Source organism: Buteo buteo, chromosome 5, assembly GCF_964188355.1.
Source record: "Buteo buteo chromosome 5, bButBut1.hap1.1, whole genome shotgun sequence".
NCBI lineage: Eukaryota > Metazoa > Chordata > Aves > Accipitriformes > Accipitridae > Buteo > Buteo buteo.
The window spans coordinates 18,892,533-18,907,633 of NC_134175.1; positions in this window are offsets into that span (position 1 = coordinate 18,892,533).

Below are 15,101 nucleotides of genomic sequence, written 5' to 3' on the forward strand. Positions count from 1 at the left end.
CCTTAAAGCTGGTTATCAGTTTCTGTTATTGATGCCTCAACTTATGTTTGTTTGCAGTGCTACTTGGTTTATTATATTTTTAGATTTGAGTCTCTGATCAAAGCTTCAGATATCTTGGCTATTTTATTTCCTTTAGTGACCAAAGGAGTTTTCATTTCTTTCTCAAACCGGTAAAACAAGCCAACAAACAAACTCTCCAACATTATCTGAGAAGTCATCTCTTTCATTTTTAGCCACCTATTTTACAAATAATAAAGAAAAAGTAACTTGGCACTCTTGTAAAGTTTGTTACTCAAGGGCAATATGCAATTTTCACCAACAAAGTTGGACACTTCTGCAAGGAAAGGTTTTGTTCAGGTTAAGTTTCCTCTGTGCTTTGAGCTTCCCTGGGCCCTGCTCCTCTCTTGCTTTCAGTCCTAGCTCTTCTAGGGCATAAATACAGGGGAAAGCAGAGAGATCTTTCACAGTCCTCTTACTTTTCCACTTCAAACATTAAGCTTAATTAAGCAAGAAGTTTGGGGGTTCATTAAAATGATGATAAAGATGACTTTTCAGTATGAAAGCCAACGAAAAAAATCAAAGATCTGACTTGGCAGAAGAACTGAAGTGGGTTTGTCACCTTCAGTTGTACGCGCTGTGACTGCTCAGGAGCACACACTCTATCGAGATCACGACTGCAAAGACAACGAAGTGCAAGTCCCAAAGCGGGTCACTTTAGTCTCCTTATTTTTGACGTGAACCAACAGAGGCTGCAGATTGTTCTATTTCCTATGTCACTTCAGAATCATAGAAGGAAAAGTACTAAAAATATAAATAAAAGTAAAAAGCAGTGCATACACTCTTAACACAAAGAGATTAAACCCTGAAATATCCTGTACTGAAAAGAGCCCTTTTCAGCTTGGCATAGTGCAAATGAAAGCTGGATTTCTGAAAACTATGACATCTGCTAGGAAAGGAAAATTTTCATAGTGCTTGCTCCATCAGTCAGTACAGTATGTTATTTCTGGACTGCATATTCTGTGAGTAGACTTGCAATACAGTGACAGTTTATCTTTCCTTTTCTATGTGAAATCCACTAGCTGATCTCAAGGATTAAATGGAAAGAAAAACTAGCATCACTTGCAAAATAAAAAACCACTTCTAAATCAACTGGTTTAGTTGAAGCCAGAAAACCACCCTGAATGCACATCAGTGCAAATCACCTGGAAGCAATAAAAAATAGCTTTCCAGTTAATCAGCAAATAATGTTCCCAAAACATTTCATCTTTGAATAATGCACTGTAAGTAGAACTCCTTACAAAACAATTAAAGATGGGCTGGGATATACAAATAGTGGAGGTTTCCTGCTGCCATTCTCAGCTCAGTAATAAATCAAGCCACTTACACAGTTGAGGCAAAATAATCCAGTAGACCCTGCAGCAATGCTGCAAAGATATATACTATATGTATCTATATAACACAACCATGCTTGAGACCTCAACTTAAAGATGGGTACCAGTTCAAATACCGACATTTCAAAAAAACAGAGCTGCCTATTTACAATTTAAAAATATTCAGAAGTTCTCAAGCAGTTTTTCAGACTAAATACAACTGTGTAATGTATAATGTGGAAATCCTACATCCAGAGAAATATATTTTAAGCATGCTTAGCTCTTTGTTACTCAAGAATGAATCCGCAGAGACTCACAGGTATCAGCTCAGATTGCAAGAATGGTGTCAGCAAGAGAAGGAACAGCAAACGGGAACTGACAAAAAAAAAAAAAAAAAGAAAAGAAAAAGAGAAACATGCCTTAAAGCTTTAGGAAAAAGAAAAACAAAAAGTATCTATGCACAGCACAGTGTTTTCCCATAATTTTGTGGCTTTGGGTTTCGCTTGATCTCCAATGGCTACCTTTCATCTGCCCGGAGCATTCACGTCTTTTTGCCATATGAATTCTCTGGTGCTGAGCCACAGACTCCTCTTCAGTGGGACGCTTATGGTGACTCCCTCCTCTTATCAACCACTCATCTCAATTAGCTTTCTGTAGTGTAACCTCTTGATCCAACAGGGTTAAAACTGACCAAACGGTTCAAAAGTTATTTGGGAGGGGTGGGGAGGGAAGGGAGACGCACACAGAGAAATTGCAGGAAGGTTCATTTTTCTAATGGAACCAACCTAGAAATCAATTCTCTCCTTTTGTGTAACTCTCTACTAGTCAATCATGCCAAGTCAGAGAGGCGGCTGCTGTGCCTTTGCCCTGTACTCACGCACTTGGCCACCTGCAGTACTGGGCAATGGAGAGTGATCCAGATGATCATGCCCTAATGCACAGAGACCAGAATCCCACATCAAGACCTTGCTGACCTATGGACTTTAAAACATATTCAACAAAAAGAAACCTAACAAATTCAGTCTAGATCTCAGTTTCTAAGTAAGAGTAATTAGGAAAAGCAGAAAGGAGGCTCCCTGCAGCCATGTCAAATGGACTTGAAAAGTTACTAAAATTTTGTAATTATTTTATTACAGTAATTGAGATTTGTATGAACATGTTCAACCAGAGACAACGCAAAAAACTTTCCAAGTGCAACGCAGCAGATCACAAAATATAAAACATTACTGTATAACAGATTAGGTTTGACTGTGGGCAACAATTACTCTTTTTTTTTTTTTTTTTAAGGAAAATTTCTGTTGATGCAAGGCTCTAGGTTCTGTGAATTTGGAGCAAGGTATTAAGAAGATAATTAAAACAACAACAAGAGAGATCAAAACAGATGAAAGTAACCTGACAGCAGATGTTAAAGAGCACTCTTACAGATGAAATTTATGACACTTTAGTAAATCTGCAGGAAATAGAACTATCAGGTCTATAATCCTCCAATTGATAACCACAGAAATAAAAATTAAAACAAACAAGGATCTTCAAAAAAAAGGAAGAGCTTTACAGAGAAGTAAAGGGTCTCCAAAGGAAGATATAAATGGCATCTGGAAACTGCTGGGTTTTGTTTATGTTTTAATTTCCACATATAATCAAGCTCTGGCCATCATGTCCGTGGTACTTGTAATTGAAGTGCAGTTTGCTTCTGCACAAGCAAAGCCCTGGCAGCAATAGTGAACTTCTGTTGTTTTCAAAGCACACGCACCTTTCCCATTCACAAATACTTGCTGATCAAACAAAATGCTACAGACATGAAGCAATCACAGCTACTTGGTACTGGCTATCCATCATGAAATGTGGAACAAGCCATTGTGCTCAGTTTAATGGGCTAAATATTCATTACCAAGAAAACAGAATTGAGCCATGGAAGTAGGCTGCTGTCATTAGGGAATCTAAATCATGCAGTTGTTTTTAGATCTATCTTTTTTGAAAAGATTCTAGAGTTACTAAGAAACCACATCTAGACTAGTGCAAACACAGCTCTGATCTAAATAAAGTTTAAAATATGAACAGCTTGACAGACCTCAGAAAACTAAATCTTTTTATGAGTCACTTGTTATAATTTTTTCCTCCATAGGAAAAAAAAATCTGTCCACTTAACAATATGGATTAGGTTAATTTTCTTAACATTTTACTGAAATAATCACTTTAATTGTTATTTTCTTTTAAGTTGCATAACAGCTGTAGGCTCAGATCTATAGAATTTAGTAAGAATGAAATCAGCAGGGCTCCCCATAAATGATCTCAGAATCTTTAGGTGTTGTTATTTCTCAAGAAATTAGAAGAATAAGGAATTTCATAGTAAACATTCAATTTAAAATGATAAATTGAAATGTCTACCTTTTTATTAGATCCAGTCAACATTAATTATTTCTGAAGTAGAATCTGAGAGGTACAGAACAGCATTTTTTTATCCTGCGTTCATTTTCCAAATTCAATTTGACTATTCATTAATGAGATCACAATGCAAAGAAAGAAATGTGAACCAACCCACTGTGCAAGTTTGCTAATCCTGTATTTACTACATGCTCAAACTATCAAAAAGGTTAGGTGTTTCATGTTCATAAAGAAAAATTAGCACAAAATGAAGGAAATAGGTATTTAAAGAAAGAAAAACTAGAATATTAGAAAGCTTTGGAAAAACTTGAACAATTGGGAAATGCTGAAGTGCCCTGCAGGAAGGTGTTATTGGGAGAGATCCGAAAGTGGGTATTTCTGGTGCTATTTTCTGTAAAGCAATAATGAAAGAGGGCTACATTGTGCATATTTCAGATCAGAGGGGTGGAAAGGCACAGGCAAATATCATGTTGGTCCAAGTTTTTTTGAGGGAAAAAGGTTACCATTGCTTCTTTGGACTAGCTGAAGCCTGCTTCGTTCTATGGGGGGTGGCTGCTGCTTAAATACAGCCCAAACACCGCCCAGGGCAAAGAAGGGGTTGTGCACGTTCGCTGACACAAGCAGAGATGAGAGTCAAAAGCAAATTTGTTGGGTTTTTATAGTCAGGGCCTGTAAGGCCAAATACATATTCCAGATACGGCATAGAAGGGACCCTGTGAACACATTTGTCTGTGCATTTGGCTGTCACACTGACGGAGACAAGATCCATCTTGAAAGCAATTACTGGAAGCTCAGTTTTATTCATTTTATGGCTTCGAGGGTAAGTTACGAACCAGAAGGCAACAACATCAGAAAAAACCCATCCAAAATCCAAGCCAATTTCCCATCCACCGCCTCCCCACCCCAATTTGGAGAGCAAGAATATTCGTCATTTGAGACTACGGGCTTTGAAGAAATAAGGTTTTTCAACCCAATGTGTTTCATTTGCTCACTTCGTGAGTCCCTCATGGGAGCAGTAAAAACCAAACAAACATATGAAACAGCTGTGTTTGCATTTAAACAAACATTAATTGATCGAAGTAATGAGTAACCTCAAAAATAGTTTAGAAAGTTCATAGCATCCTTCAAATATTTGTATACTATTAGAATTTAACTAATTTAATTATGTATGTACTCTTTTATTACAACAGTATCTGGAAACAAGAAGGAGAAACCACACCACATTTGTACATCTAAGTATAATGGGCAGAAATAAAAGATTAAATGACAGTTAAATATTTTGAAAAGTTTTCTTGACAGTAAATATACCTTCAGCCTCAAGTTTCCAGAGGACACAGTTCAGCTACACTTCTGCTCTTTCAAGACAAAAGAGAGGAAAAAATATTGTAGAAGTAACCTGACAGCTGTGTCTCTGGGTTACTCCATTACTCCACCTCCTGCAAATCTACTGATACATCCAATAGATATATGAGCAGATGTTAGTATTTACAGCATATTCTCTTTAGAGAAACATGACAAGTCCTAACCGATAGCTTAGAGAAGGTATGCAGCCACTGTCTGGAGCCCCAAGGATGGTTGGGAAGGAAACACAGCACCCATTACTAATATAATACTATCCCATGGCTGTGTTCAACTGGAGAAAATGAAAAGATTAAAAGAAAGGAAGAACACATTTTAGACATGCATAGTACATCTTTAAAGGAATTTGACATATCCATGGTGTATTCTGTAGAACAAGACAAGAATTTCTTACCAGTCCTTTATCAAGTGTCATTCCTGGGATGTCAGATATCACTGCTTAGACAGATTTTACTAACCACTTGTTCCATTAAACTCTTTCAATAACATGCATTGTTGCACTCTGAAAACAATTGGTCGTTTTGAAAGAGGAAATGCAACTCTTAGGACTTTTTTTTGTAATTCATCTACTTTTCTGAACAACTTAGCCAAAAGAAGTTACTAGGAAACTGTCTTCTATTGACCTTAAATTTCATGCCTATAATTAATGTATATTCCTATAATACTTGAGCCACTTATTTCTAACTTTCTTGTCTGGAAATCATAATTAATGTAAAAAGATCCTTTAAGCAATCCATAAATACAGTACAGGGAACTGTTTCATAGCAAAGAATCTATTTCCTTTCAGTGTTTTGCTTTGTCTGTAGTTTAAGCAATATCAACTCCCAACTGTGTGCTAACAAGAGAAATCAGGGAACACTCTGCAATGCACCAATATGCCCAGAAACCACTGAGCTACATGGCAGGCAAGTCCAAAACATGTATCTCATTAATCAATACCATGTTTCTGGACTCTACACTTATTTGCTGAATAAGTTCCAGTGCTATTTAGAAAATAAAATAAAGTAGGTAATCAGAAACAGATGATATACACAGAACATTTATGATTTCTTTGGTTTAATTTTTCTAAAACTCTGGAGCAGATAGTGTTATTTAGAAGGATAAAAAGAAAGCAATTCTAATCAAATTTAGCTTGCAATGATGGTGGTTTAGTGCACTAAATAAGTAATTCCCCCAAAATCAAGCCTTGACTGTAGACACATAAAGCTGCACGTGCAGGGAACGCACAGCAGTAGACCGAGGGACACTGCTAATTAACTAAATCTAGTCAGAGAAACTATTCACTTTGCCAGACACTGCAAGTTGTTCCTACAACACTAGATGCAGTTCTAGTATGTTGATTTTTACCAATCCAAATAAGATCTAAATCTTTCTCAGTCTTCCTCTATTCAGAACTTTAATTTAATCATTCAAGTTACAAACTAAAAGACCCAGTCTTTCCACATGAGTTAGAGCACATAAAGTTAGACTAATTTAATGTATTGGGACAATTCAGATGTATTAGAAATGACTGACTGACTGATTTACATGTTCACAAAAATCAAAGACTTCTGGAGCCCTTCAGAAAGTGGGAAATGGAGGTAGGAGAGGAGACAGAAATTTCAAGTCGAGGTGGTAGGCACCACATGTTCTTAATGAGCTTCTGGTTTTCCAACACCACACAAGTTGAAGACGTTCCAAAAGATTAAGCATGTGCTACTGGTCTATTAAGTTTAATGACATTCTTTATCTCTCCAAAGACCCAAGTTCCTAGGTCTACCAAAAAAAAAAAAAAAGCTTACTTGGACAGCAATTCAGCTACTTGTGCATACATCCATGTTTAACACTACAAGCAAATGCCATTGAAGCCCGTGAGGTCAATCAGATTGAGAAGTTGGGCAGATAGTACCCTTTTGCTAAGGAAAACTCTCAACTAAAACATATACGTGATCTTTCTCGGTTTGTGGTTGTAGTGTATAATAACAATTCAAAGTAATCAGGCATATAATTATATTTGTATTTTGTGTCTTTTATTTCCTAAGGTTGTGTGGCTTAAAAGAATTTACAGCTTTGAAATAACAGCATGTAACTATAGATGTTTTTTTCACATTTTCCATTATAAATATACCTCTCTATCTCTCTGCCTATGGAATGAATCCTGGTGTGGTAACATCTAGAGCCAGTTCTCAGAGTCACAAAAGACATAATTACCTCACGTCCCTGGGCTGCACTGTCTCCAAATAACACGCATATTATCTAATACGCTCACACAGCACAATTGGTTCTCTACTGCAGTAGCCCCTAAACAAGGAGCTAAGACCTGTAAATGCAGTGGGAAACCCAAACCATTTAATTCTAAGAGAGGGCTTATACCCAGAAATGATACCATGCATCCACAAACCCAAAAGTGAGGTTGCCGCCGAAAGAATGAGGACCTTTGCTCCATGGCACTGAAATTATGTGTAATTTGTTATTAACTTTCTGCATCTTTAAGGAAGATGGTGCAAGATGTCACTAGACAATATTTCAGCAGTGAAGGAATTTATGAAATGCGTAGTTGTGAATGATTAAAAAAAAAATCCAACCTCTCCAAAAAGCCTCAATTTGTGTCAGGGACTTACTAAAGACTCATTTCTTGGGATCACTTGTGAAACCATCAGCATTACTGCACAATCTGGGGCTTCTCTGCTAGAAAAATTAAGGATCCTGCTGAGAAATTTGTTTCATGTATCATACTGTTGAAAAGCTTTTAAACCTACAGCCTTTTAAGAAAGATGGGGAAAAAAATTATTACGTATATATGTAAAGGATTAAGGATATGTGTAATGGAAGAGCCATCTTGTACTGGGTGACAAAGGCTTCTTACTGCATATCCAGTTGGAGGTACCTATATTCAAAAAAACCAGTAATGCCTCCAAGTACACTGGTGATGTTTCAATATATGCATTTTTCACTTTCACTTCTGGAGAAACTAAAGCAATCCCAGTTTATGATCACAGACTCAGAAAATAGAAAAATAGTGCCAGAATCAAATTATCATGTGAAATTAGACCGTTTTGAGGCCTGAGAGATCCCACGGATTAAAGCTAAAAGCATGATCCACAACTATTTTCGCTACCAAGAATGCTGATCTTACATGGGAACAATATTACTGTGAACTGTACATCAAAGCAGCTTAGACTCTACCTCAATATATTGTAGTTTTTAATTTCTCACACATGGTTTTTAAATTTATATTTTTCCATGCAAAATAATTTTTCTTTCAGTAAATCAAAGCTGAAAACTACGCCAAACTTTACCTTAATCCCCGGAATATATTCTCCAGATCAAAATCATATGATCTGAGGGTCATTTTTATTCCTTAACTGTTACTTCAGAAACATCTGGTCATTGAACCAGTCACAAGTCATGGCACTTCTCTCCTGCTACCAGTACCTAAACAGATGAGAAAGCTGACACAGCAAATATGCTGCGGCTTGGATCGTTTACAAAAGGGGATATTTCATGCTTAGCAATCTTCACAGTTGTGCAGAGAAAGGACAGTCTGACTAACCACAAAAAAACAAAACAACTCTTGAGTAATGCACTGTCTTCATTTTAGCGCTCCCACTGTGTCCAGTTTTTAAAAGAAAAGCTGAAAAACATGTTAAGTTTTCATACACCGTTTATTTATCTTAAGTATTCTGCCAAAGAATGAACCACCCAGTAGATAAAGGGAACTGGTTTTGTAGTTTCACTGGAATATCTTCCCACAAAAGACCTCCAGGGCCATGGAAAGGACCAAAACAAGGAACAAAACCAATCCTTAATCATTTACTTCCCACAAAGCATACCTTGTGCTGTGTGGCCTCATTTCGCTGAAGCATCTTTTAGACTGTCTCAAAGTGAACTTTTATTCTAGATAAAATCTATTTTTAGAAAAGAACTATAAAATATCTCAGATGGGGAAAACATGAAGTATGCCTCTCACTGCTTTTATTTTCCATTTGCGATCTATGGCCAACTATATGACTGAAGGAAAAATATACCATTTTTCCTATTAAAAATTATGCCTATACCAAGGATTTTATACCATTTTTTTGAGTTCCAAAGAGGAAAGACATTCAGAGATTAGCAACATACACATCTCTTTTCATACTGACAAACTGCAATTCAGTTAGATTAATCTCAAAAGCAGCTTTAGAGTCTTTGGGGCTAATATGAAACAGGAAAAGCATTTCCTTCCTCTAGTTTCTGAGAGCTGACTTCCTTCATGAGACGAAATATATTTCATACGGCTGGGCATGGAAGCAGCTCTCCTCCCCTTGACCATACCACATAGCCATTCTGACAGAAAATACATTGTGGAGGAGAAAGGAAAAAAAAAAACCACCAACATGCAAATTCACCCTGTCCACTGCTGAAGGAGAACAAAGGAATGATGATTTCCATTAGGCTCTGGTTGCCAGAAACAATTTTAATTTTCCAGTATTTCTGACCCTTACTATGCAAATTAGCCCTCTGACAGATAGAGCCACTAAGGAGAATGGGGCTATGCATCAGGGTTAGTGGGGTTCATGTTATTCCCTTTGAATTTGACTCCAGCACAACAGAAGAGATATTTAGTTGTTACTCCTGACTGGGATTCTGCCTGAGATGGAGGTTTGGGGCTGAGGAGGTTTCCCTGTCCTGAGAGGAGCCTTTGCCCATCTAAGTCACACAGTCAGGAAGACAAAGTTATTTATCTGCAATAGCATACACCTCTGCTGTTGCTGTTACCAGTGTAACTGCAGCCCAGAAAGCAAAATACTTTTGCTACCTCAAGTCCTGACCACAAGGAACTCGGGTATGAAAGAAAACAATTTTCATCTTAGTTTTGTTCTTGAACCTAACCGGGTTGAAAAACAACTACACTCACCTCTTTCCCCATGGAGGCATATAGCTTCTTGAGAGAACTACAAACATAATGGCTCAAATGGATAGTTTAGTGTGAATGCATTACAAAATTGAAGCCATTTTAACCCTTTCAGGAAACAGAAACAACATTCAGTTCACGCAAGTTTTGGACTGAGTGTGAATTTCAACAGCAAAACATTCACAAGTGGCTTTCTGCAAATAATCTGCAGAACTGGCAATCTTCACTGACAGTATTAAGAGTCCCCCAGTACAGGCTGGTCACATCACCACAGTGGGAAACGCTGTACACAGATACACCAAGTGATCACAGACAGGAAGGCTTTGACCTATTCTATGATTCAATCAGTATGAAGGTAGTAATATTACTGTCCACAATTTTTACTAGTTAACGCTGAACTCTTATTTTGAGGATGAAATAAATTGTCTAATACTTGGATAAAAAAATTGGGGTTATCATGGAAGGTTGTCTATGTTCAGTGGTTGTCTACACTGATAGATTCTTACAGTACAATGTGCAGAACACACAGACTTTTATAGTATGAGTAATCCCATTTCTATTTTTTTCGAGTATTTTAGTTGCATCATAAGCGTGATGTTAAACAACCTGTTCAGACAGCAGTTTAATCCACTAAGCATAAGACAACAGGCCTGTTTTTTTTTAAACTCTTACCCATAGGAACAATGCAAGCAGCAACAAGGGTATGATCCTGAGAGGCAAAATTATACTATATAGGACTAGACGACCCAGATACTTAAAACTGAAATACTTGGAGATCTATCAGATTATAATCACACTGCAGTCACACAGCAGGTACAGTGTGGAGATAACTGCTTTTATAATTTTTTGCAAAAGTAGAAGTAATTTAGAAGGAATTAGCAATAATTAGCAGTGGTCCTTATTCTGAAACAGCAAACCATATTTTCTTTCTGGCAAGTAGCTGAATTATTAATGTTTGTAAAGTATACCAAGATCCATCAATAGAAAGCGTACTAGGAGTGGAAACCACATCACCACCCATGTGTTATACAGACCTGCATTAGTTTTACTCCTTTGAAACTTTGAATTAAGAACTACATAAAACTTTGATGTAGAGCAAATAATTGTTCTGCTCAAAACACAAGCTGTTTTTGTGCTTTGAAGACGTGTGGCAGTAAAGAGCGGGAAGTCACAAATTATTTCCATGGGAAACGTATGACTCCACAGTACTCCTATCATTGCTCAGACATCTACTCTTGGGTCTTCCGATTACATTGTGAAAGGATGTGAAACCTCAGAAGTATTATTTCTTGTATATTTTCACATGTCATGAGCACAATGAATGTGATTGCTCCCAGGGGCAAATCACAGAGCATGCTTACTGCTAGACTCAGAATGCACTAAACTCAGGGTTTGATCTATTAAGATAAGACTATTTACAGCTAAGGTTTCCTTTTTGAAGAAACTTCCCCTTCTGAAATGTCAATATTTTTTTTGCACATTTAGAGTTTGATAGTACATGTATGCTTATATGAGGATGCACCAATATGCATGGTGCACATATTATGGTTTCGGTACTAAACAGCAAAAGCTGATGTAGCATAACCTGTTTTCCCTTGAACATGTACTTCTCCACCAGAGAGAACCACCAAAACTTAGCCAAGAAACCCACCTTCCCTGTTTGTAGAGGCCCAAGTATTTTCAGGCCTTATAAAAAAATTGCATTTCCGATGCTGTAGTAAATAAATTGAATGAAAAATAACTTTCATTCACCAAAAGGCAGAAACAGCACCTGACTGACTAACTTTAGCAGATGACATGTAAGAAAACATATTCTTACAGATTTATAGGCAGACTATACGCTTTTACATACCTTACTGGATTTTATCGTGTTCTAGTTAAGTTTTCATCATGCTCCTCTCAAAGCATCTGAATATCTTTGCAACGTCTTCCTGCTCAGTACCTCTTAGCAATATGCAGCCATTTTGCAGTTGCTGTCCATCATCCCTGTGTTTCTGGTAAGTGTCTCTGTGATGTGACAAATAACTTTTGGCCCATAATACCAATTCTACAAAAACACTTTTTAATTAAAATGTCATTTGAGAATCCCTTCCTATCCTAGCATCTGAAATTACTTGAAACCAATATTATACATATATTTATTTATAACTCATAAAATATTTACCTTCAGTTTGAAGCTTGTCTTCCACATCCCCCCCCCCCCCCCCCAATATATTTCTAGCCTGTGTTAGGGAAAAAGAGAAGTAACTTCTCTGAAAGAGTGTAAACAGGAGCTAGAGGTTCATTCCAGACCATATGCAATGTGAAAGACCATATTAGCTCTTTTCAAGGCAAAAATAAAGATCATGTGAGAAATGTGCCAACTTTCCATAGATAACCAATAAGCAGCGATTTGACTTCCTAATTGCATTTCTGTTTTTCCAAGGGCAGAAGAAAGAGAAGAGCTTCAAGGAAATGAAACTTCCCAATTACAAGTATCAGCATGAATACATTTACTATATCTGTGCTGAGAAACATGATTTTTTCCAAGTACAGAAACAACAGCAAATATTATAACAAGTGACCCTGAGGTAAGGGGAATTTTCTGGGTCACACAAATATAAAGTTTTGGAGTTGACAGATCCTTGTATTAAAAGTCATAGTAAGCCCTCCTGATGGTGAATAGGCACTGGAGCAGGCTCTTCAATGGCTAATGCATCCTTGCTATTGACAGCCTCTGAAAAAGCAGATGAATCTGCTCTCCAGCACAACATTCTTTCTGTATCAGTAGCTGTGTGGAAGACATATATTTCATGGCTGAGGTGAAGTTCATTGTATTAAGTTAAGCATAGACATGGTATACTGTAGGTGGTGTTTTATACATTGCTGACCTCATATCCACATCTTTTTAATGTGCATAGAAATGTTTTACTGTACCCTGCATCTCTTTTTAAGGAAGTACTTCCACTATTTTGTCAATAAATTAGTACTTGAAGCCTAACAAAATATAATGAAGACTACTGATTTTCCACCGAAAGTAGCTTAAAAATTTTCCAGTAATAGATACGCTATGACAGGAGTGTGGCATAAGAACTGAACCCTGTGTCACACTGTGTTTAGAGATGCGGTGCTCCAGGGAGGATGGACGGGAAAATGGTGAAGGTGTGGACAGGAGCTCTGAGCCATTTCTTAATGAATCCTTTTAAAGTGCTACCACTTAGGTGGAAACAAGCTCAAGCTAGGATATCAAGCTAAAGATGATCAGCAGGTCTGAATGTTAGAGTAACCTTTACCTAGAGTAAAGTTAGCTGACTGCTAGTTGATAGAGAACATTTGTAACCACTCTGTCAGAGAGCAGGACAGCTGAAATTTCCATCTCATTGGTAGTTTTTAAGCAGAAGTTTTCCAGAATCTGACAATTTTTTGTTCCTTTTCTGCAATGGGTGATGAACAACAATCTGTTCTCAAAACATGTGAGCTTCTTTTAGAGTGTTGGTTATCGCAGATAATTTTTTTCCTTGTGTCCACTCCTACATCTCAGCCAGTCAACAGAACCTAGGCTGTTTTGAAAAACTACTTCTGTTCATATTTTTCACCTGTAGTCTCTCAACTTAAATGGCATAGTTAAACAACCTAAATATTACTCTTTTATCTCAAAGCAACAAACTGTTTCCTACTTAAGGAGATACATTACAGTGTTCTGCAACAGCTGTTCTGTGACTTGATAATCAGAATTCAGGTTTGTGATTTAATGCAATTCAAAATATATATTAGTAGTAATAAACAGGTCTTATAGTAGACAACACACATTTCCTGACCCTGTGAGTAGAACTTCTACTCATGTCAGTAAAGAATCAAAGTCTGCAGTCAGAAAAGTGGACTGTTATTCTGTGATCAGCTGTAATTGTGATTCTGATAATACTTTACTAGTAAGACAAGCAATGCTTTTAGTTCCTTCTCATTCCTAAAGGCAATAGTCCATGCAGGGAATCTATTTGTGTGAAGTGCTTGCTGCAATAGTTTAAGATGAAAGTTTACTTGAAAAATAAAGGTTTAGGCCTTGAATCAATACCCTTATCAGACTTGTGGCATCCAACCTTTATGTTTATATCCTTCTCATTCTAATAATAAACATTTTCAGAATCTGAAATGAAAGATGAGTGGTAAAGGCCATATTGTTTTATCTTTTAAATGATGGAAGGTCCTGTACAGATTTGTCTGTTTTCATTAGACAGTGTTATCCAGGTAAAGTGGTTTCAGAGCCTACTTTGAAAGGGTGTTTAGTTTTCCAGGCATACAGAACCACTGGCACATACAGTTTGAGTAGCATAATGTTTTACGTAGAAGAAAAAAGCTAAAGCAGGTAAAAGCAAGTCATATCTCCATCCAGAAGCACAATGTGTGTGGGTAAGGGACTTTCTTACATGGAGGGGGAAAAAAAAAAACCACCACAGAAAGAAAAGGCTGATACCACCTAGGAATTTCATGAGCACCTTTGCTGAAAGAATCTAAAATAAGTGCAAGATATTGTAAAATCATTACTTTTACCAATGCTCTGTATTGCCACAGATTTCTGTTTAACAGAAGCATATGTTTGAAGTATTTGGAACTTCCAATCAAATTTCAATATTTTAAGAATTTCTCAAGGAACAAACACAGCAGTTTCAAGAGTCAATTTTAGTTTTTTCCCCACAGAAAGATACAGGTATAATGTCAAATGTCCTCTGTCAGCTTCTCAGAGACTAAAATAGGGAGGCATTCAAAACAGCCATGGCAAGGCTCCAACAGTGGTAGGAGGAAAGCTTTGTCGTGCTTGCCAAGAATCTCAGTGATGGCGAGCAGAGAGCTGAACTTTGCCTTACATAGTGGCTGACAAGCCCAGAGGTCTGTAAGGATTTCATATTCCCATTTGGCTTTACTTGCTTACAAAAATGTAAACTCTGTGGGAATCCAGGAAAAAAAAAGCTTTCCTTGTAAGTTCTTAATTCATACTGTGTTAAACCAGTAGTTACAGGTCAGCTTTCACTACGGTATCCAGCTCCTACAGATTTCTTTTAACACACCTTCTCATAAATGCTTTTCCCCCCACTATATTGACTGATAGGGTGGCCTTTATTCATCTCTTGACCTAAAGGGCC